Consider the following 25982-nt stretch of genomic DNA (forward strand, 5'->3'; position numbering starts at 1 on the left):
TTGGATATAACGCAACGGAAACGCAAATCTGACTATTAGTAATTTACACAACACTGACTGTTCACTACGAACTAGCAATACCACATATTCTTTCTTATTTAACGGCTTTTATCAACACGTGTCGATCGCACTGAATATGAATGGCGCACACATTATAAATTCTGGATATCATGACAACATACAATTCGAAGGAAAAGGCCACCAATCTTTTTCTTTTCACTATCTTATTTATTCCGATAAATTCTATAACCTAAACACACAAATTCTATAACCTACAACAATAACACATGAGAAATTCCGCCCAGTGGGCATGGCTTTACATTGGTGATTCTCTATCTTATGGTCTCGTAATTATTTAATGCTACAGTGCACTTTCTGGATAGGATGGTGGAACTTTTTTTTATATCTTACATTTCGGCTCTCACAACCATCATCACGAAACTTTCCTCCAGGCCGAGTGGTACAAAAGGAACATGCGTAACCCACTACCTCTGAAACTACCTTGCTACTCTCCCATGCAAACCACACATACTTAAATTACATGACATACACCACACTGCAACATGGAATACGACATAAGGAATAGTCACAACATTATAATCACATCACTTTCAACTTTCCCACTTCAATTAGTATTCATACCAGTTACACACGACACTGCCCCACTTCGTAACTTTTCTTTCCTACTACGGACTCTGGACGTTATATGCACGTCTTCCTGTGCAATGCGAGCCAAGTGGCGTTGCTGGATAGACGGCTGACTCACCTTGCTTCTCTCTCAGAGTATTATAGTTTGAATCAAGTGTCACACGGAAACACAACACGCAAAGTAATATTAAGAACATATTCATCACACACGTGAGTCCTCAACTGATACCATGGACGAGTACTTCTCTTTATCCTTTGTCTCATACACAAATTGAGACTCACACAGTACTCACCACGTGGAAGTACTCGTCTCTAATTTCAAGTCCTGCACAAGCCATTTCTTAAATATTTCCAACTTATAGTACACACGCTAGTAATTCAGCTGAACTTAAGCACTCGGAAGTATTTCAACTTATTGCTACACATGGTTTCATTGCGACCGTTGGTCACTTCCGAAGATTACTACGATCCCATTAATATTACCTGTCTGACATTTAATTCTCCCCACAAAAGTTCCTGAAATAGAGAAATTATTATTCTAAACTACTCTTAACTATTTCACATGCATACCATGTCTCCACTCAATTGTCCTTACGGAGCACGCCTAAGACAGGTCTTACCAACACTAGATCCAGCGGCAGAGTGCTGAAACATGGCCATTCTTCATGCCCTCTCGCACCTCTACCGAAGTGGGGGAGCACCTTGCTACCGTATTGGTCAGCCAAATTTCAGGCGCTCAGAGCTCTGGTAAATTTCATCTCTTTGGTTCCACCAAAGGTGACCAAAAGAACGTCTCAAAGATGATCTTATATTCACATTCACTATCTGCATTTAGCAGACGACCATACATTCATTCATTTCACAGATCTCATTAAATAGGATGTAGGGATTTATTTTGTTGGAGTGCACATGTGATCAATTAAATAAATAAATTGTCATTCTTTCCCAGACTGGTATCCAGCTTCGCTGTATTAATTGAAATTGAGTTATTATTAGAAAATATATGTTGTACTGACAAGAATACTGAAGTATGTTGTACCTATTTTCAATGTCGGGTGGTACTGTACCCTTTCAACTTGTACATAAGTAATGCTAACTGCAATTTGTTGAACACTTACTTCGAACTCTAAAAATGTTTATTATTTTAATTTTTTTTATTTGAAACTCAGAAAACACGTTCAGAGTCTGTTATACGATGAAGTGCTCACAGAAATGTACTCAGTCTTTTGAATGGTGTGACGTGGCGTGGCACAAATTCATCACATGTGCCAACCTCTTCATAGCAGAGTAGCCCTTATAACCTACGTCCTTAATTATTTTCAGGATGTATTTTAATCTCTCTCTTCCTCTACAGTTTCTGCCCTCTACAGCACCCTCTAGCACCATGGAAGTCATTCTCTCATATCAACAGATGTCCTACTATCCTGACTCTTCTTCTTGTCAGTTTTCCAAATATTCTTTCCCTTCTTATTATGTTTATATGACATGCTCGTTTTTTCTTACAATAAAATGAGCCTGAACCAAGAAATTATATTTACTAACAATTTTCTTTCAATTCACACATTTCAATGTTTATTTTATTTCCCCTCAGTCACATAAGTCTGAGAATAATAAAAAAATAAGGAAGTAGGAAGTGACCAATTAAGTACACACACACACACACACACACACACACACACACACACACACACACACACACACACACACACACACACACACATATATATATATATATATATATATATATATATATATATATGGGATGTGTGTGTGTGTGTGTGTGTGTGTGCATGTGTGTGTGCGCGTGGCGTGTGTGTGTGTTGTACTTAATTGGTCTATTCCTACTTACTTATTTTTTTATTATTCGTAGACTGATGTGCATGAGGGGAAAGAAAATAAAGATTGAAGTGTATCAGTCGAAATAAAATTGTTAGTAGATATAATTTGGTGGTTCAGGCTCATTTTATTTTAAGAAAAAACAAAGATATCTTATCTAAGGAAAAACAAAGATGTCTTATAAACATAATAAGAAAAAATGTCACTCCATTTTCTTCTTATATATATATATATTGTATCTCAATTTAATCAGTCCATCTTCAAGAGATTGAAAACCCCAACTATTTATAATTTCATATATCTGTGTGGCAAAAGAATCTTAAGGTCATCAGTAAGCTCCATATAAGTTTTTCATCTGTATCTAGTATTAATATGTTCACATCCAGTTATGTTATACAAAGCATTTACTTTCAGCTCACCAATTTCTTTAAACAAATTAGGCTTGCTTGCTTTATTGAGCTTTCTGAGCAGAGGCTTCATTTACATAAGACATTTTTACTAATAAAGTTTAGCGGTGCTCCAGATCATATCAGAGTAACCTGGAGGGTCTTTCTTGTTGTTTCTTTCTTCCTTCTTATTAGCTCCTTCTTGGTTTGTTTCTGGAGCTGTTGACGTGTCACTCCATTTTTGAGAGTGCTACTGTCCTATCTGCTTCTCTTGTAGATTACTGATGTATCAGATTAGCTGCCAATTGTTTTTCTACAATGCAGGACAGCAAATGATTTAGTAATGGGCAGCTGAACTATTTGCTAATGGGGGTGGGGCAGTGGATAAGGAAAACCGTTTACAAATTATAATATCTAGTTGTTATTTGAGTATGAAACTTCGTTCAAATTGACACTTTCCCATCGTTTTATTTTTGTTGTAAATATATTGTTTTCTTGACATTATGGCATTCTTTAAAAACATTCAGATTGTAAACAACGTGTAAATTAAGATTAAGAGAGTGTGTTTTACATGAAAAATAGAGTACATTCCCATACCTTCTGGAATGGAGATTCCCTCAGTGGCATGTGTGAATCAAGTTGTCAACTGCTGTGCATAAGGTGTGCCGAGATATTGGGCACGCGAGATGGAGATATGTAGCCAGAGTGAAGCAAAAGGCGTAGTTTGATATCTGTATCAGTCGCGCCAACTTTCTCAACAGGCCAGTCTAGTCGGTTGTCTCAAGCACGCAGGACCTGTATAACACCATCACCACTACTGAGCTCCACAATAGACACGAAAAGAGCTATCCAGAGAAATCATCTACATTATTTAAAAATTTTCAGTTAATATCCAGTGCCATTCATTATATGTGAGATTCCTTTTACAATACATAATTACATAAGCAGTGGTATCTGCAGGAGGTCTCTCATTAAATGTTGCACAAAGCTTCATTGGTTTTTAATTGAGTGAAAACTACATTCTTTGTATCTGTCATATATGACATAAATTGGCTAATTCGTTATGAAATTGTATGAATTTATGTCAACATCACCTTTCAGTTGCATAACACGTGTAAAGTCGAGAAAAGAACCATAAGCCTTCAAATAATTATTTGGTGGATCTAGGTTCCACATTTACAGTGGAAAAACTTCGTTTCTTCCACTCTTAAGATAAAATATGTGTAACGTAACAGGATCAAGATGAATCAAACAATTGATTATTTTTTTCGATTTGTCTGAGATGTAACAAATATGAAGTAAAGCGTATCAAGTTTCGGCGAGTCTTAGAAATTTGTAGTGGCTAAAACAAAATTCCTCTCACCACTCAATGCAGCGACTTTGACAGTTTGTAGATCATAAAAAGATGTCAGTAATTACGAATTTTTCAAAATTAGTTCTCTCTGTCCAAGCTCATAACTACGTTTTTATTTAACTACAGATGCATAAAATTCCATAGGTTCCACAACAATTCTACCTTCGTTTGGAAGACTGCCTTTTATTTCAGATTTTCGTCGTATGTAGAATCAGTAAGTGGGTCAATATCATCTATTCATTCTCTCACCGACACACCCGCACCGAAACGGAAGATAACAGAGAGAAGGCCAAAATACTGAATTCGGTCGTCGAAAGTTTTTCCACCAAGGAAGATCGTAACACTGTGCCTCCTTTCAATCGTCTAGTTAACGTCGAAATGGCAGTTACTGAGATAACTGATCGCGAAATTGAAAAGCGGCTACAATCGCTTAGCAGTGGAAAGGCTTCAGGGCCGGATGAGATAGCCATAAGGTTCTGTAAAGATTATGTAAAAGAACTTGCTCCCCTTCTAGCAGTAATTTATCGTAGATCGCTTGAGCCATGAAAGGTACCTAACGACTGGAAAAAAGTGCATGTCATTCCCGTTTTTGAGAAAGCCCGTAAGACAAATCCACTCAATTATAGACCTGTGTCGTTGACGTCGATATGTTGTAAAATTATGGAACATGTCTTATGCTAAAGAATTATGAAAATCTTGGAAAATGAACAACTCCTGTGTAAAAATCAACAAAGATCCTGGAAACAGAGATCCTGCAAAACTCAGCTCGCTCTGTTCCTCCATAAGGTCCATAGTGAAGTGGACTACGGCGCCCAGACTGATGCCGTGTTCCTTGAGTTCAGTAAGGCGTTTGATACCGTCCCGCATTGCCGTTAAATGAAAAAAAAAAGCGGTCTTCGGGGCATCTGAGCAGATCTGCGATTGTATTCAAGACTTTCTTGCAGATAGAATTCAGCACGTCGCTCTTAACGGAACTCAATCGACAAATGTAAAGGTAATATCCGGAGTACCACAGGCAAGTGTGATAGGACCGTTGATGTTCACAATATATATAGATGGTCTAATAGAAAGCGTCGGATGCTTTTTAAGGCCATTAGCAGATGATGCAATTGTTTATACCAAAGTATCAACGCAAGAAGATAGTAAGAATTTGCAGAACGACCTGCAGAGAATCGATGAATGGTGCAGACTATGGCAGTTGACGCTGAACGTAAATAAATGTAACATAGTACGCCTACATAAGAAAAGAAATCCACTGCTTTACAGCTACACTGTTGATGGCAAACAGCTGCAGACAGTGTCTACCGTAAAATACGTAGGCGTAACTATCCAGAGTGACCTTAAGTGGAATGACCATATAAAACAGATACAGGGAAAAGTAGACACCAGACTCAGATTCATCGCAATAATCTTAAGGAAATGTAACTCATCCACGAAGGAAGTGGCTTATAAGGCACTTGTTCGCCCGATTACTGAGTATTGTTCATATATCTGGGATTCCTATCATGTAGGACTGATGGAGGAGATAGAGAAGATCCAACGAAGAGGGGCGCGATTTGTCACGGTATCGTTTAGTTGGCGGGAGAGCCTTACGGAGATGTTAAGCAAACGCCACTGGCAGACGTTACAACAGAGACGTGGTCCATAACGGAGAGAATTGCTGTAGAAGTTTCGGGACAGCACTTTTCAGGAGGGGTCAGACGACGTGTTGCTTCCCCCGCACATCTCGCGTATTGAACACGAGGAGAAAATTAGAGAAATTGAAAACAATACAGAGGCTTACCAACAGTTACTCTTTGCGCGCACTATTCGCGAATGTAACAGGTTGGAGGGATCAGATAGTGGTACCGAAAGTACCCTCCACCACACACCATTAGTTATACAGGTAGATTTCGATCGATCTATAACACTAGCCTGTTGTGACACTAACTAAGGTTACCCTTTGAGAGGATTTATAATTTTAACCGTGCGTCTATGTCTAACAGATAAAGGTATCAGACAGTAATTTTGCATATGGTGAATTTAACAGAAAAACTAAACAGGCTTTAAACTTTGGGGTTTAATGAAAGTAGTAAATTTCAAATACGAATGAAAAATGAACGGTCGCCAGCCCAATTAGACACATGAATTTGGAAATATATGTTTAAGAAAATTAAATATTAGTTACTGAAGTCACTGTCATCAATATTTCCCTTTGAATAATACACAGGATACTAATGGACACAGGGCACTCTGAGCTGTGTATAGCAGCAGTCACTAATACTGCATGTACTAGTAATCATAGAAAGCAAAATTTGTACCAAACTCACACTAATAAGAGCTACACTCAAGATTGTTACTTGGATCAGTACTGAAATTTTACTACGAGAAGTGTAGAACTAAAATTGTCCAGGAGGGTCTTCTGACTTAACTGACATATACCACAAATAAAAGTAAATAATTCCACAATTACACTGTTTATACTCCCATTCATGGAAATGTATCAGATTTCCTTAGCAGCAATAATATTCTTATTATCTTTATAATATGAGAAGAATATGGTGGGGACCCATAAACTGATGCTGTATCACTAGTCAAACTCTATGATTATTTCAGTAGTAAAATTCAAGTCAACTAAACTTAATTCTTATCTGCACTTGGGATAGTTTATGTTTTTACTCTTTTCAAGTCGAACTATTCAACACTGAGCTCAATTAACTTCAAAAATTCGTTCATGATAGTAATCAAAGCTAAACTGAGTTTCAGTTGAGTATAATGTATTTGCCATTTTTCATCACATGTGAAGCAGATATTTTGGACAGCAGCATTTACACACTCTGGCATTGAAATTTTGCAAAACGATACTTTGCAATAAGTTGAGAGTATTTAAGTATAATTCTCACTAGCTTTACTTTTAATAATCCTTGCAAATCTGACAAACGTAAATAACCAGTAATGGTGCATTTGAAACAGGATACTCGGTTTTATAAACACTTAGGAGGGGTTCCTGCATAGGTTTATGATCAGGATAAAAGTTATGGTTCTAAACACAGGTTTATATAACTCTGATTATTATTAAAATCACTCACACAAATTAACTGGTCCATGCTCTGATACATATGTATATGTATGAAGTTGGTGGAGCAGTGGCGAAGTAGTGGTGGCAAGCGACGTGGTGGCTAACTGTACTCACAGCTCTTGGTGTTTGAATGCTCTATATAATTTCTTCTTGGTGATGGATTTTTACTGTGTTAGAGCCATTCCTTAGCGCCGAGAGTACCATGCAATAGCCAAATCCACATCCAAGGCTAAATTCCTTGCAAAGCGGCTTCAAATTGCCTTCCTAGGCACCGTCGATGTTACCGTGCAACGGCTAGCCACTGACTGCGTACCGCTCACACCAAGGAACCGCCCAGTTCGACCGCCAAAACCGCCTTTTACATCGCGCCAAGCCTCTTCCGTTGCAGAGGGACTTCCCTTTGCCTTTTACGTATTAGAAACACAAATGCCCTAAGCATGGACCAACTTCCATTACACAAAGTTTTTCTTCTAAATATACTCATATTATAAAATTTCAATGTTTTAAACATCGTTTGGATTTTTCCATAAATACATTACAGTACTTAAAATTTCCTGTCACATATCAATGGCCTTAATCAACAAAGAATACACAGTTCGTAATTAGAGATACACAGTTACATAATATAAACCTACTTCTAATCAATATGGTACAGACCCACCTTACAATTAGCAGTTGAAAACAATGTACAAATTACAGGAAGATCGCCATCAAGCCCAACTTCCTTATAACCCTTGAAAAATTCACCAAGAATTCCAAAAGCATTAAGCACATCATTTTACTTCCTCTGTGTTTTTCCACTGTTAAATTTACAACTTACATGGAACAAAACTGATGATGACATCAAAGGATGATCAGTCCTTCTTTCTGTATCGTTATTAAATCAAATATCCTTGCCACATACTTATCAGTTAAGTTTTTATAGGATATTACATCATATATTTTGTAATCTGATCTATTAGCTTTAACAGTGTTATGCTTCTGTAGAATTAAGAATGACTAGGGTGAAGCAATTCATCTCCTACACAGTTGTTAATTTCACTATCCTTGTTAGAAAAATTTAGGTTATATACACTTTTCTCAGTCACAGGGAATGAATAAAATTGATAGCTTTCAATTTCATTGATTTAATAAGGATAAACTTAATTAGGTAATTTTTAAAACAACTAACACACAAGCACCACTGAAGTCAGTTCACTTATCATTTTCATCTTCTGTTGTTAATTATAAACCCGGAATAGTATAAAAAACTGGAATAAATATAGGGAAATATGGTTCATGAATTAGTAGTCCACCAAATTTTGCGTTGGGCTTGAATAAATCAGTAATATTAGTTTGCATATGAAAAACAAACATTCCATGCACTCAATTAAAATGTATGTTTACTAACTGAAATTGAATAATTTTAGGAACATCATTAGCAACTATCTTTTTGTAAGGATGTTTGGCAACTAAATCCAAGCACACTTCCAATATTATCGTTTATATCCATAAAAAATATCGTACCAATTTCGATAATAGCTCTATTTAAAATGTGAATATTAGGACTGTTTGTATGAATACATTTTTAAAATCTTTGCGAGGTTTATTGACAAAGGAATATCTATTTTCTCTCCGTCACAATAAAATTTTTTATATTTCCACATAATATTTGAAGCTAAAAATGTACAAAAACCCCCTAGTGCAAGTTGTCTGGTATAGGTACAGTCAATACTTTTTTTTTTAGAACAGATGATGTACCACTCAACTGAAATAGGTAACTCTATTACTACTAATAAAATATTATTCATTAAATGAAAGCTGATTAAGCATCAAACATTACAACTGCAGGGAAAGAATCAAAAAAATAGTATGGCAAGCTCTTACCTAATGCTCTTTGATGTGAACGAATAGGGTCATATAGAAATGGGAAAGCAACATTCAGGACAGACAGCTACATTATAGCTACAGAGTGGTTGAACTGGAATAAAATCATGATCTCTGTGTTAACTATAAAAGTATAAGTCAGCCAAAATATCAAGAATTTATAAAAATGTGCACAAAAGTGGATGACAAAAATAATGAGGAGATTGCTACTTTTATGGAAAATAATGAAGAAATCATACCATTACATGAATGTCAAGATAATTCTCTTGTAATATTCGATGATTTCATTCTCAAAAATCAGGATGTGATTAAAGAATATTTTACTAGTAGCAGATATGAAGGAAGCACAACTAGTGAGAGACAATCTACATTTTTCAAGTATATTTAGACAACTGACCAAGATGATACTAATTTAAATCATATTTAGCATGAGTTTGTTGGTTGTGATTTAAAGTTAGATGATTTTAAAGAATATTGTAGTAAATAATGGAACAAGAATCAGTTCGGATTTTTTGTTTTCGACAGGAGTAGGTAACTTAATAAAAGAAAGTACAGACATCCAATTAAGTATTTTTTATAACATCTTAACATTAGATGTAAAAGATCTTTTATTAACATTTTTTGTTTAGTAAATGTTTGTAAAGTAGAACCCATAAGTTGTTAAAAAGTTAAGCAAATTGAAAAAAGGGTAATGATGTGGAACATGTTAGTTTAACAACCTAGTTGGAGCCAGTAAGCAGGTGATTTTAAGTTTTCTTTGAGTTCTTTGTATTTTCCAAATATTTCTTCATCTTTTCCCCAAAGGCCTTTTTATCATTCTTTGGTCCACTGTGGTCAGTATGTTTCTGGTTCCATCTTTGAAGAAAACTTCCACTTATCAATTTTCCTTCAGAATGTATCCCTGTCTGATTTGTTTGTTAATTAATTTTTGCTTTTGTTAAATGCTTCTTAACTTCAGTTACGCAGGGTGTTGGTGCTTTAAGTGATGTCACATGGTCCAATTGCCATTTAGTTAGTCTGTTTCCATGTAATCTGTCTAGGAGTCCATAGAACTTCAATCGTCTTTTTCTGATGTCAGTTTCCATGTTTTATACTTTTTTCTGTTGTCTCAATGGTTTGCAGTCTGTACCCATCTCTTGTTTCTCGGGTCCCTGAATTTTTGTTACAATCTTTCGATCTGCTTTCTTAACTTTTCCTAAATCTAGCTTTCGATTCAATGAATTCCACATGCATATGCCAGTCGGTTTGATTACTGTGTTGTAGTGTCTGATTTTAGGGTCGTTCGATAGGGATTGTACGTTACAGAAATTTGAATCAAGGCTGGACGCTTTCTTGATTTTCTGCAATCTGTTTTTGTGCTATTTTTTCAAGTACTGTTGGTTCAATAACTTCACTGAGATACTTGAGGTGTTTTATTCTGTTGATTTCACTATAATTTGTTTTAAGTTTCAGAATACCTAACTTGGAACACTTGAATTCAGTCTTATGTTACGAAAGTTTAGTGCCAACCTTCTCTGCACATTCGCTGAGGGTCTCGATTTGTTGTACTGCGGCTTCTTCACTGTCAGAATCGCTAAGTCATCTGCAAACTCTAAATATGGAATGTTCAATTTTCATTGACCTCTCCTTAGTTTGATTGGCTTCCAAAAGTTTTGTTTCATTAGTAGCGTTTCCCACTCTTCCATTACTTTTTCTAGAACTACATTGAATAATAATGGCGAGATCCGACCTAGTTCTCTTACTCCTGTTTCAACTAATAATGGTTCTGAAATGTTATCTCCAGAATTTAATTTTTAATTCGGTTTCTGACCGTGTTTGTTCGATCAGTTTTCGAGTATTGGTGTCTAGCCCACGTCCTTCTAGAATATTGCATAGAGATTGTCGGTCTACAGAATGGTATACTTTTTTAAAATCGGCAGTTGTGCTGACTATTAGTTTCGACGTGATTACCTTAATTTTAAAAGCAGTATAAAGGTTGAAGATCTGTTCCAGGCGTGACCTGTTAAGTCAAAAGCCCTCGAGGGAACCTGAAATTGTATGTTATAGCTATTGTTATGCCATCTTGAGAAGACACACAGATAGCATTTTGTAAATGTAGTTACTACGTCATGTCTAAAAATTCAGCTGTTGAGTACAAGGATTTGTCATTCAGAAATTGTTTTATTTTGTTTTTAAATGTTGATTGACTATTGTCTTACTGTTAATTTTATTTGACATATGACCAAACATGTTTATAGCAGCATGTTTCATCTCTTTCTATGCCAAAGTCAGATTTAGCCCAAAATAGTGATGGTCATCAATTCTTCTAGTGTTGTAACTATGCATTTCGCTATTATTTTTTTAATTTTGATGGGTTATTAATAAGAAATTTTGTAAGTGTATATATGAATTGCAAAGGTACCGTGAATATCCCGAGTTCCTTAAATAAATGTTAGCAAGGTGATCTTTGGTGGTCTCCAGCTATTATTCTGATTATACACTTTTGTGCAATGAGTACTCTCTCTCGTTATGATGAATTACACAAAAATATGATGCCACATGAAAGTAGTGAATCAAAATAGCTATAGTAGGCTATCACAAAAATTTGCAATATCCATAATGGCATAACTAGTTAAACATAACCATTTCAGAAGATAATCTATCAGCTTCTTCCACATCAGTTTGTACTGTTGCTCCTGGGTATACATCAGTATGCAACAGCTCGATGCATATCCAGCAATAACTGCATTCACTGAACAGTTACTAGTGGGGCCGAAATCGAAACTGGAATCCTACGACCAATCTCCATTGTTGTAATTGATTACCTGTGTGTATACCAGAAATAGTGGATTATAATTCATGCCTAAAACGTTTCCGTTTCATGTACCATACGCACGGGAACTACGGCAAGCTGATAGAAAACTGAATAAGTGATCGCAGACCGACGTTGTTTCTTACATCTAACATAGACCGTAAGGGAGGGAACTGAATGCACGCGACCAGGTTTCTAATTAAAACTACTCTGTAGCACCTGGGTGCATGCAATTAAAACAATCTGTACACAAAGCTTTCTTCTAGTTTTTCAATTGTGACTATTAGTGTAGGCAGTGTTGAGTAGTTATGGTCTGAATGTTGTGTGCGAACTGATTAGTATCAGCTAGCAACATGGTTAGACCAAATACTAGACGCAACCATGTGGAGGTTGATAATTATGAAAGTGATGACCAATTAGAGAATATTTCTGGGTCATTGGCAGGAGGATCGGGAGCTAAGATAATGAACAAGCTACGATCCCACATGACAGTGTAGTATCGCAGATTGATATTTCTCTACCGAGTATACAATCGCTGGGCGCACAAGAGAATGTCGAGACCGTGAGAGAAATCAAATGCGAGAAAGTAGACGAAAGTGTTCACGTGCAGGTCGACTTTGCAAATCCAAGCGATATGCTTGCACAACTATTTCGTAAATTAGAATTAATGGAACAGAAGAGGAAAAGAGTGCGCGAGGAGGATATCCAACACCAGAATGAGTTTTCCAAAAAGTTGAGACTAGCCTAATCGCAACAGTGGACGAGCGGTTAGTCAAACGCGAAAAAGCGTTGATACAAATACTGAATCGTGCTTTTGACGATAGGGATCAACACATATTAGAACATGTTAACAGCGAGATAGAAAAGGTTGAATCTGAGGTATCGGAAGTGAAGATAAATTTTACATGAGTTACCCGATAAAGTAAATACTTTGGCCGGAGAAGTATCACAGGTCAAAGAGGTGCAGGAATCCCTCGATGCCAAAGTTAAGCAATTAACCAAAGGCATCGAGGAAATCTCTTTAACTATTGAGCGAAAGGTAGAAGCAGAAGGGAAGCTTGTAATGCTTGACCATGTTGAACACAAGAGTCAGAAATGTACCTCCATGAACCGCGAACCCGTAAGGTCCGAGGTTACAGACAAGCCAGTGAATGACTGTGATAATAGAATCATGAACTGTGCCGCACCTAGTCCCTGTTGCAGTCGTTCATGTAATGAACAGCAAGGCAAAAATTATGCTTCAAATCGATGCGCGTGCGGAAACCCACTAGCAAACAGTGTAACTGTCAGTCCATATGCAGAGAAAACAGGTAAAAATAACTTGATAATTGTTCGCAATGAAGCACACACTATGACCACACTAAAACAGGAAGAGTCATTACTGATACATAGACAATTTCAGGTATTTTGCGAAGAGAAAATATCCTGTCATCCAGTAATATTTATAAAAAGATCTACCTGCTTCGTGGCAGGAGAGGCAAAAGATACAGTTTGTTATCTCATATATTACCGAAGATACCGCATTATGGGCATCTGAAATTGCAGAGAACTGTCATTCTTCTTGTGAGCTCGAGCAACAATTTTTGGCCAAATTTTGGTCGGCGAGTATACAAGAGAGATTGCGGAAACAGGTATACAGTCCGGAGATGTACAATTTCAAGCAAGGAACACTTAGAAAATACTTTGAAAAGTATATTAACAAAACAAGGTACTGATCCGAGCCGATCGCTACACGCGACGTGCTTAGGATATTGAAATCTAAGTTGCCGATATCAATAAGGAGAGAATGGGTACACGTACCCGATAACGATTTAGAGACATTCATGTCGGTTGTTGATTCTCTAGATCTGATACAAGAGGATGCACGACCATAAAGCAATATCAGTGAGGGAATAAATAATAACCATACACCTAGAAATAACGGTTATGGAAATCAAAACCGAAATAATAATTGCGGACATGAATGTGGCGGTCACAGTTATGAGAGAGCGAATGGGCAAAAAGGTGGTAATGGGAACAGAGGAAATGGTATGACAAGCGGTAACCGCTCGCCCAATAAGGTTAGAAATGACGATGAATCGAAAAAGGAGAATCGATGAGAATTACGGAAGTAATTTTCAGCCTAAGAATATGAAACAAGGAGGCCAGTGGCGTCAGAAGGTGACTGCTAACTGGTCGGTGCAGTCAAATAGACCGGAGCAGAGAGTCTCGATTAATAGTGTCGAGGCTATTCCCATGCCGGGGAATACTGCGACTCCAACATAGGTTAATAAACCAAGTACCTCACAAAATAGTGCGAATAGACATCACAATGTGCAAATAGTAGAAGTTGCTGTGGAGAACCAGTCGACAAACTGCAAGGTGTCGATGTAAGCCTTCGGCACTCGGCCACTAGGAATAGAAGCGAAGGCAGACTCGAAAATAACAATAATCGAATTGCTTTGTTGCGCTGTAATGACGACCAGGATTATCGGGAGGAATTAATCACCGAACCTCGTGTATGTTCTGACCAGCAAACAGAGATTGTGCATGCTGCATTACACGTGAAAGTAAACAGTGTACTTGCTAAGGTTTTGGTTGACACAGGGGCGGCTCTGTCAGTCATGTCTGAAGATTTCTTTGACGTTATTAACGAAAATAAAAGACAGCCTACGCTGCCAGGTCAAAATTGTAAAATTACGGGGGACGGTAAAGGGAAAGGCACAAAGTGTCAAGGCCCAGGTGCAGAAAGGAATAGAAATGGGAAAAGATGCGATATTATGCACGTTCCTCATTGTTAAAAATTTAACTGCAACTTGCATCCTGGGATGGGACAGCCTGAGGGAAAGGAGTGCTATAATCGACATCCCTGAGAGCTTGTGCTTCCTGCTAACGCCTATCTAGTATTTGCAATTACCATTGATTAAAACAATGGAAAGGCACAATAAGTATTGTCGGTGGTTCTAAAAGATAAAAGTAGAACCAAATATACTCAATATTCAGGATAATGTGCCACAAAAGGCGTATCCTGAAACAAATGAGTAATGTGACGAAGAAGTCGTTCAGATACGTCAGGAGATCCAACCCAAGGTTTAGGAGTCAGGATATTTAACGGATGAGCAGCAGCATGAGCTCTCTAAATTATTGAGTGATTACGCTGGCACATTTTCGGAAAAACCCGGAATAATTCAAGGCAACGTATATGATATGCAGGTATATCCGCATCAGACGTTTTGTCATGCTTCTTATTCTGTACCGTGGAGTAAACGTGAGGTTGTATGGAAGGAAATAAAGAAAATGTTGGATTGGGGAATAATTGAACCGTCCCTTTCTCCCTATAGTAGTGCCTTACTAGCTGTGTGAAAAGCGGATGGGAGTATCAGATTGGTACTTGATGCTAGAGACATCCACAAAATGATAATACCGTGGGCGTATTTATCTCTGAATTAGACACTGTGCTAGGACCAGAATTGTTGGATCTAGTAACACTGTATGTGGACGATTTAATGATCGCCACAAATACATGGGAGGGGCACGTGGAATTCATAAATCGAGTGTTAGGTAAATTCTCACAAGCTGGTTTTACCGTTAATTTAAAGAAATCGAAATTTTGGTGGCACCAGTTGAAGTACCTGGGACAGATAATATCACCCAATGGTATTTCTCCAGAACCAGAAAAACTAGAAGCCATAAAGAATATGCCGTACCCAATTAATCGTAAATAACTAAAGGCATATCTGGGGTTGGCTTCCTTTTTCAGACAGTTCATAGCAGCACAGTTGATGAAGAGTACAGCGTTATTGTCACTATTAAACGAATAGTCAGTGGGTGTTTACTGATCAATGCAAGCACAACTTTGATCAAATTAGAAACGCCTTGTTAAATTCCGTAATACTTCACCATCCTGATATGTCGAGGGACTTTTGCATTGTGACGGATGCTTCCACTACAGGCCTGGGGGCGTGCTTATTCAAAGTGGCTGACTCCTCAGGGACTACCGAGATAGAGATTATTGGTTTCTCTAGTCGTGTTTTGTCACCCTGTGAACAAGCCTACTCCGCCATGGAGCTAGAAGCTCTAACTGTGGTGTGGGCTTTCCGTAAGTATCACTACTATGTATATGGGAAGAAGAGAACAGTGTTTTGTGATCACCGAGCACTTAGTTTCTTACTATCATGTAAGTTGCTACATGCTAGATTAGGTCAGTGGATTTTGGAATTACAGGAATATGTATTTGAAATCAGACATTTAAAGGGAAGTCAAAATATAGTTGCGGATGCATTATCGCGTTTACCACAGGGCTTAGGCCAATTCGCTGGATTAGTAGAGCAACCATCTGAGTACAAGGGATTGCTGTTGCAGGATGGAGCTCGACGACAGAAATATTTGTCTATGTCTAAGAACATAGCGAATTAGCAAGAGGCAGATGCGCTGTGGCGGACCGTACGAGAAATAATTAACAGTGGGGAGGATAGTGAATTACAGAGGTACTATAAAATCAAGGACAATGTTTTGTTCTACAGAAAGAAATCTAATTGTGAACAATGGATTGTTTGCATTCCAGAAAGAGGTTTAGAAAATCTAATCTGGTATACACACCATTGTTGGGGACATTTCGATATAAAAAAGTCATTGACACCTATTGCTATTATCCAAACCTACAAAAACATGTACAGAGGTTAATACGCAGCTGTACCACCTGCCAACAGGTTAAAGCCACTAATATAGGTACAAGAGGGGAATTGCACCTTATTATACCGAATAGACCACTAAGCCTGGTATCAGTCGATATCGCAGGACCTTTACCCACTGCTCGCGGAGGTGTAAAGTATATCATGGCGCTATATGACTTGTTCACAAAGTATGTAAAGTTATATGCTATACAACGTGCTACATCTATCCCCATTATTAAGCGGATAGCAGTGGAATTTGTTCCGCAAGTGGGCAAGCCTATTTCTATCTTGTCAGATAATGCTTCGTATTTTAAGAGTAGGAAGTGGAAATAATTTTTAAGATATCAAGGGATCAAGCACATACTGATATCCCGCTTTAACCCACAAGCAAACCCTGTGGAAAGAATGTTTCGGGAGTACAATAGATTCATGAGGACATATGCTGCAACTAAGCATACGAAGTCACGAGTAAAAAATAAAAGAGGTGCGGCGGGCTTTGAGTCAGCATGCGGCTCTCAGGAAACGAAGATATGACCGACAATTGAAAAATGTGCAACGATACCGCGAATGAGACCTCGTATTGTTAAAGGCATACCCAAAAGCATCAGCAGTAAAGAAAGTAAACCAAAAATGGCAAATAACCTACACAGGACCATAAAAAATATTTATAAAATTGTACATAGAGACAAAGACAGACATTTGAGAAAGAGAACATTTGTTTTTGACTTGTAATGTACATAGTAAAATACTTTAGTTAGTAAGAATTTTCATGTTCATGTGTCTATATCATTGATATTTTGTAGTTTTAGGATAAGTTATGGTGGTAATAAGACCTTCAGTCTGTAGGATGAACTTGATTTCGAAACAAAACGAAGTAGCAACGAATAAGTTGCATTGAACGTTGTCAGTTTTGTGTGTATATACTAATACAAGAATTTCTTGTGCATTTTTTTGAGTAACCAATTTTAGTAAATAAAATGTGATTTAAAATTGTGTAATCAAGAACTTGCCAGAGTACATGGGAAATAATAATGTGAAATAGTGACTAACAATTGACTTCTCGGTGTGTGAATATAAACAAGCATATTATGATTACTTAAGAACACTATTGTGACTACACGATAGTTCGTTTGTTTTAGTAGTGGCCTTCAGCCATGTAATTGCATGCGTCCGAGGGGCACTATTAAGAACTAAAGAGACATCTCATGTAGAGAAAGTAACTTCATGACACCAAGTTTAAGGTTGAGGTCTATCAGGAAATGAAGCGTGCGAAAACATGGACTGTATCCATGAAGTTGAGACCTGGTTTTAGGGCAAACGGTTCCTCACTTAAAATGTAGAATAATCAAGGGTGTGGATTTGTGATGCATGGCTCATAGCACACATGTAACTACCTGAGGATCGGTAGTCCAGATGGCCCAAGGTCTACTTTCGGCACGAAAGGTTGAGGACAGTTGATGACAAAATGTTATAAATTAGATCCAATCTTAATGTGGACAAAGTGTTAATGTCATGACTTGTCAAACCGAAATGTAATGCCAATCATAACGGGATAAATAATGTTTCAATAGACAGTATATGTGAAACAATGTCAGTTGTAGAAGCATCAGAATGTGCCATGTAAGGAAAGAAAAAAATGCTAGCAAACGCATCAAGACTGTGTCAATGTGCATTTTGTTTATCAGTTAACAATTTAAGGAGAAAAGGACGCTACAATTGGAGCTTGACGACTGACATAGTAATTTATTTTGGTCTGATATAAAAAAGTAGTTTTAAATAGTTAATGTGTGAAGTCTATAGCTGTGTAGCAAAGATGACTTCACGAAATAATATGAATGGTAATATCGTGTGAAATGTTTTACACGGGGAACGCGGTAGTAAGTATGAACCAAAGTGAATTCACCTTCGGACGCCAACCATAGTGACAAGGTAGAAAACTTAGTGTGTGTTATACAACTGTGTACGTGCGTGTTGCGGACTAGGGTACGGTGCTGGAGTTTCATCTAAAATGACTACAAAAGTTCACAAGATATTATAATAGTGTCAAACCTAGCTAGTAACGAAGTAATAAACTCTATAATTTTCTAAGGAATTTCACAGAAGACAAATCGTGTTCCGAAAACTGGACTAAAGGTTACTCGGAAACTTGAATACGTTACAGAACATTGAAACAAACACACGTGAGTGGATATTGGATGAATGAACATCTAATAACTCTCTTTTCCCCTAGCCGATAACATCTGTTACGGAATTAGTTAACACTAATGCTAGTATGGGTTATTTCATGTTCACGCGTATTCAACGAACACGATGATGAGACGGCTCGCAAGCAGAGGCGAAACAGCTGACCAGGGGGCCAACGGCCGCCGCTCGACAATCGCCTGTCGGCGAGTGCTGGGGGCGCCTGGCAGCTTCGCCACCTGCAACATCGCCGCGCCACCATCTTCGTTACACCGGCGCCGCAACTGCGGAGAATCGACTATCGGCGACGTGTATTGCGTGTGATGAGTGCGTGTGTTGTGGTAGCAAGCTCCAGTTATAAGAGTCAAAGTGTGTCTGCCACTCAGATTATCACATATGAAAAATTTACGTAATATGTATCAATATGTAACTACTGTCACTGTATTTTTTTTATTGTACCTTTTCTCTGACCTAATGCACTAGGGGAACATTCAATCAATATGTCCTTAAGGAATAAAAATATTCAGATTGTGATATATTTTTGAGACACTGGATACATGTTATAATAGTCCGAAGACCCTGGGCTGGTTTTTGACTCCCGGTTTTCCCATGCCCGTGAACCCGAATGGGGGGGGGGGGTTAACATAAGTCGTTTTCCGGTGAGGTTAGTCAACTTTTCCCGGACTGAAACTTCTGTCACACAAACAAGAAGATTATACTTGCTCTTCCTTGCCCTTTGAGAAAACATGCATTTTAAATGATAACACAAACAAACTAATTTTAGAAACTAACTGAGTAAACACGCATGTACAATCGTGTGGAAGAACTGAACGGTACTGTCGTATGTCTGGTTCAAATACATCCTTGTGTCCCAGCCATACCAGGGGTCCATTGTACTGTTTCACCTGGGTGGACTTGGGTTTAAAAAAAATGTAAACTAAATATTACAATAAATTTTATAAATATTCGACAAGTACGCCACAGAAGAAGAGACAGAACTACAATGGACATGTTATTCCATGGACACTTGTGCTTCTGTGCATGATCTATCTTTCCCTTGTCATTCATTTATATTATTTGCTTGGATTCGGACCTAAGAGGACATTCTTGTGTAAAGCTTAATTTACTGTACCAGCAGATAATGTAAGTTGTACTTAAAACCCGAAAAATTTAACGGTTATTTTATCAAAAGAATTTTGTATATGTGGTCAATCTATTGTTAGTCTGATAAGTAGACTGCCTGAAGTAGATATGGGCATCAACAAAGAATTTTCATTGTTAGGCGCCATCTTAGAAAAATCTTTAACATTTTTCTTTTAGCTCATCCACATGACGTGTCATTGGTTAGGACAATTAACTTTATTTCAGATCCCACGAGATTGGAGACAGCTATTAACGATTTAACAATTTTACTTACAGATTTTCTTTTTATAATGAGATAACATCCCAGGCAGGAAAGGTCTGGTCACAGGATTCCAGTACCATTATTGGATTTCATTTGTAGATGCTACACTTGTTATCTTATATTGGGGAATCGAGACGAAACCACGACATTAAGCTACATACTACAGTAGTGTACATCGAACAGACTTGGCAAATATTCTCTGGTGCAATAAGCACACGACTTTTCACGAGCCTAGTGTTGGATAAATAAGAAAAGGACACTTAATTATAGACGATTACGTAACTACCCTGAGAACTGAGCTACTTTATTGAGTGCTTATACACGTCAGGCTAAATTAAAAAACATATTACACTGTTGATTATATTCCTAATTTTATTGCATTACATGTTTCTCAGCAATGCACACACCCAGACATGTTGAATATGGTGTCTTAGCAACATACTTCCCTACATACTATATATTTATCAATGGGGTGATGCTATTTACTTTCCAAAATCGTAGGTGCTGTGTTTTCTCAAAATTTAGTGAGATTCCACATACAGAGAACCACTTAAAAATTTTATAAAAATATTTTTCGCAATTTATTTAGCTAATTCTTGCTTTTTGGGTTAGATTACTATACTGGTAACATCAGCAACAAAAACTAGCTTTGCATCTTCATGAATGTAGAGTAGCAAGTCTTAAATGTATTTTAAGAATGATAAGGGACCCAAGGGGTAATGCAGGAGTAGGTTTAATAATGAATAGGAAAATAGGAATGCGGGTAAGCTACTACAAACAGCATAGTGAAAGCATTATTGTGGCCAAGATAGATACGAAGCCCATACCTACTACAGTAGTACAAGTTTATATGCCAACTAGCTCTGCAGATGACGAAGAAATTGAAGAAATGTATGATGAAATAAAAGAAATTATTCAGATAGTGAAGGGAGACGAAAATTTAATAGTCATGGGTGACTGGAATTCGAGTGTAGGAAAAGGGAGAGAAGGAAACGTAGTAGGTGAATATGGATTGGGGCTAAGAAATGAAAGAGGAAGCCGCCTTGTAGAATTTTGCACAGAGCACAACTTAATCATAGCTAACACTTGGTTTAAGAATCATGATAGAAGGTTGTATACATGGAAGAACCCTGGAGATACTAAAAGGTATCAGATAGATTATATAATGGTAAGACAGAGATTTAGGAACCAGGTTTTAAATTGTAAGACATTTCCAGGGGCAGATGTGGACTCTACCACAATCTATTGGTTATGAACTGTAGATTCTACATCTACATCTACATCTACATCTATACTCCGCGAGCCACCTTACGGTGTGTGGCGGAGGGTACTTATTGTACCACTATCTGATCCCCCCTTCCCTGTTCCATTCACGAATTGTGCGTGGGAAGAACGACTGCTTGTAAGTCTCCGTATTTGCTCTAATTTCTCGGATCTTTTCGTTGTGATCATTACGCGAGATATATGTGGGCGGTAGTAATATGTTGCCCATCTCTTCCCGGAATGTGCTCTCTCGTAATTTCGATAATAAACCTCTCCGTATTGCGTAACGCCTTTCTTGAAGTGTCCGCCACTGGAGCTTGTTCAGCATCTCCGTAACGCTCTCGCGCTGACTAAATGTCCCCATGACGAATCGCGCTGCTTTTCGCTGGATCATGTCTATCTCTTCTATTAATCCAACCTGGTAAGGGTCCCATACTGATGAGCAATACTCAAGAATCGGACGAACAAGCGTTTTGTAAGCTACTTCTTTCGTCGATGAGTCACATTTTCTTAGAATTCTTCCTATGAATCTCAACCTGGCGCCTGCTTTTCCCACTATTTGTTTTATGTGATCATTCCACTTCAGATCGCTCCGGATAGTAACTCCTAAGTATTTTACGGTCGTTACCGCTTCCAATGATTTACCACCTATGGCATAATCGTACTGGAATGGATTTCTGCCCCTATGTATGCGCATTATATTACATTTATCTACGTTTAGGGAAAGCTGCCAGCTGTCGCACCATGCATTAATCCTCTGCAGGTCTTCCTGGAGTACGTACGAGTCTTCTGATGTTGCTACTTTCTTGTAGACAACCGTGTCATCTGCAAATAGCCTCACGGAGCTACCGATGTTGTCAACTAAGTCATTTATGTATATTGTAAACAATAAAGGTCCTATCACGCTTCCTTGCGGTACTCCCGAAATTACCTCTACATCTGCAGATTTTGAACCGTTAAGAATGACATGTTGTGTTCTTTCTTCTAGGAAATCCTGAATCCAATCACAAACCTGGTCCGATATTCCGTAAGCTCGTATTTTTTTCATTAAACGTAAGTGCGGAACCGTATCAAATGCCTTCCTGAAGTCCAGGAATACGGCATCAATCTGCTCGCCAGTGTCTACGGCACTGTGAATTTCTTGGGCAAATAGGGCGAGCTGAGTTTCACATGATCTCTGTTTGCGGAATCCATGTTGGTTATGATGAAAGAGATTTGTATTATCTAAGAACGTCATAATACGAGAACACAAAACATGTTCCATTATTCTACAACAGATTGACGTAAGCGAAATAGGCCAATAATTATTCGCATCTGATTTATGACCCTTCTTGAAAATGGGAACGATCTGCGCTTTCTTCCAGTCGCTAGGTACTTTACGTTCTTCCAGCGATCTACGATAAATTGCTGATAGAAAGGGGGCAAGTTCTTTAGCATAATCACTGTAGAATCTTAAGGGTATCTCGTCTGGTCCGGATGCTTTTCCGCTACTAAGTGATAGCAGTTGTTTTTCAATTCCGATATCGTTTATTTCAATATTTTCCATTTTGGCGTCCGTGCGACGGCTGAAGTCAGGGACCGTGTTACGATTTTCCGCAGTGAAACAGTTTCGGAACACTGAATTCAGTATTTCTGCCTTTCTTCGGTCGTCCTCTGTTTCGATGCCATCGTGGTCAACGAGTGACTGAATAGGGGATTTAGATCCGCTTACCGATTTTACATATGACCAAAACTTTTTAGGGTTCTTGTTTAGATTGTTTGCCAATGTTTTATGTTCGAATTCGGTGAATGCTTCTCTCATTGCTCTCTTTACGCTCTTTTTCGCTTCGTTCAGCTTTTCCTTATCAGCTATGATTCGACTACTCTTAAACCTATGATGAAGCTTTCTTTGTTTCCGTAGTACCTTTCGTACATGATTGTTATACCACGGTGGATCTTTCCCCTCGCTTTGGACCTTAGTCGGTACGAACTTACCTAAGGCGTACTGGACGATGTTTCTGAATTTTTTCCATTTTTGTTCCACATCCTCTTCCTCAGAAATGAACGTTTGATGGTGGTCACTCAGATATTCTGCGATTTGTGCCCTATCACTCTTGTTAAGCAAATATATTTTCCTTCCTTTCTTGGCATTTCTTATTACACTTGTAGTCATTGATGCAACCACTGACTTATGATCACTGATACCCTCTTCTACATTCACGGAGTCGAAAAGTTCCGGTCTATTTGTTGCTATGAGGTCTAAAACGTTAGCTTCACGAGTTGGTTCTCTAACTATCTGCTCGAAGTAATTCTCGGACAAGGCAGTCAGGATAATGTCACAAGAGTCTCTGTCCCTGGCTCCAGTTCTGATTGTGTGACTATCCCATTCTATACCTGGTAGATTGAAGTCTCCCCCTATTACAATAGTATGATCACGAAACTTCTTCACGACGTTCTGCAGGTTCTCTCTGAGGCGCTCAACTACTACGGTTGCTGATGCAGGTGGTCTATAGAAGCATCCGACTATCATATCTGACCCACCTTTGATACTTAGCTTAACCCAGATTATTTCACATTCGCATTCGCTAATAACTTCACTGGATATTATTGAATTCTTTACTGCTATAAATACTCCTCCACCATTGGCGTTTATCCTATCCTTGCGGTATATATTCCATTCTGTGTCTAGGATTTCGTTACTGTTCACTTCCGGTTTTAACCAACTTTCCGTTCCTAATACTATATGCGCACTATTTCCTTCAATAAGAGATACTAATTCAGGAACCTTGCCCTGGATACTCCTGCAGTTTACCAATATTACGTTAACTTTTCCTGTTTTTGGTCTCTGAGGACGGACGTTCTTTATCAACGATGATAATGTTCTCTCTGGTAAGCCGTCAGGTATTTTATCGTTTCGCCCAAGGGGGGCTCCCTCTAACCTAAAAAACCCCCACACGTACTCTGCTACCCTAGTAGCTGCTTCCGGTGTGTAATGCACGCCTGACCTGTCTAGGGGGGCCCTACAGTTCTCCACCCAGTAACGGAGGTCGATGAATTTGCAACCATTATAGTCGCAGAGTCGTCTGAGCCTCTGGTTTAGACCCTCCACACGGCTCCAAACCAGAGGACCGCGATCGACTCTGGGCACTATGCTGCAGATATTAAGCTCAGCTTGCACTCCGCGTGCGATGCTGGTTGTCTTCACCAAATCAGCCAGCCGCCGGAAGGAACCAAGGATGGCCTCAGAACCCAAGCGGCAGGCGTCATTCGTTCTAACATGTGCTACTATCTGCAGCCGGTCACACCCAGTGCGTTCAATAGCTGCCGGAAGGGCCTCCTCCACATTACGGACGAGACCCCCCGGCAAGCACACCGAGTGCACACTGGCATTCTTCCCCGACCTACCCGCTATTTTCCTGAGGGGCTCCATAACCCGCCTAACGTTGGAGCTCCCTATAACTAATAGGCCCGCCCTCTGTGACTGTCGGGACCTTGCCGGAGAATCGGCCACTGGCCCAACAGGCGAGGCATCCTGTGGTGGCTCGGAAACGATGTCATCACCACTAGGAAGCACCCCGTACCTGTTGGAAAGGGGTAAGGCAGCTGCCACGCGGCCAGATCCCACCTTCGCCTTTCGGCCAGGCACGCGAGAGCCCACCACTGTCCGCCATTCACCCTGGAGTGATGGCTGACCGGTAAGATGCTCACTGCCGGAAGACGCAGCGACATCAGGGGTTCCATGTGATTCCAAGGCCACCGAAATAGGCATAGGTCTCACCACAGTTGCCCCAACGCCACTACGAGCCGACGCCTGTGCCTCGAGCTCGATGAGCCTAACAGACAAAGCCTCCACCTGCCCCCGAAGAGTGGCCAATTCTCCTTGCGTCCGCTCACAACAACCACAGACCCTACACATGACTATGTTTACCCTACCCTACACGGTGACAAATTCCCAAGATAATCTTCTGATGAGCTACTCTGATAATCAAGAAACACTCACTGAAATTTTAAAAGATTAAAACTGAAGAAACTGCAAAAAGGTGGGAATTTAAGGAGATGGGACCTGGATAAACTGAAAGAACCAGAGGTTGTAGAGAGTTTCAGGGAGAGCATAAGGGAACAATTGACAGGAATGGGGGAAAGAAATACAGTAGAAGAGGAATTGGTAGCTTTGAGGGATGAAGTAGTGAAGGCAGCAGAGGATCAAGTAGGTAGAAAGACGAGGGCTAGTAGAAATCCTTGGGTAACAAAAGAAATATTGAATTTAATTGATGAAAGGAGAAAATATAAAAATGCAGTAAATGAAGCAGGCAAAAAGGAATACAAACGTCTCAAAAATGAGATCGACAGGAAGTGCACAATGGCTAAGCAGGGATGGCTAGAGGACAAATGTAAGGATGTAGAGGCTTATCTCACTAGGGGTAAGATAGATACTGCCTACAGGAAAATTAGAGAGACCTTTGGAGATAAGAGAACCACTTGTATGAACATCAAGAGCTCAGATGGAAACCCAGTTCTAAGCAAAGAAGGGAAAGCAGAAAGGTGGAAGGAGTATATAGAGGG

Source organism: Schistocerca cancellata, chromosome 3 (assembly GCF_023864275.1).
Source record: "Schistocerca cancellata isolate TAMUIC-IGC-003103 chromosome 3, iqSchCanc2.1, whole genome shotgun sequence".
NCBI classification, from domain to species: domain Eukaryota; kingdom Metazoa; phylum Arthropoda; class Insecta; order Orthoptera; family Acrididae; genus Schistocerca; species Schistocerca cancellata.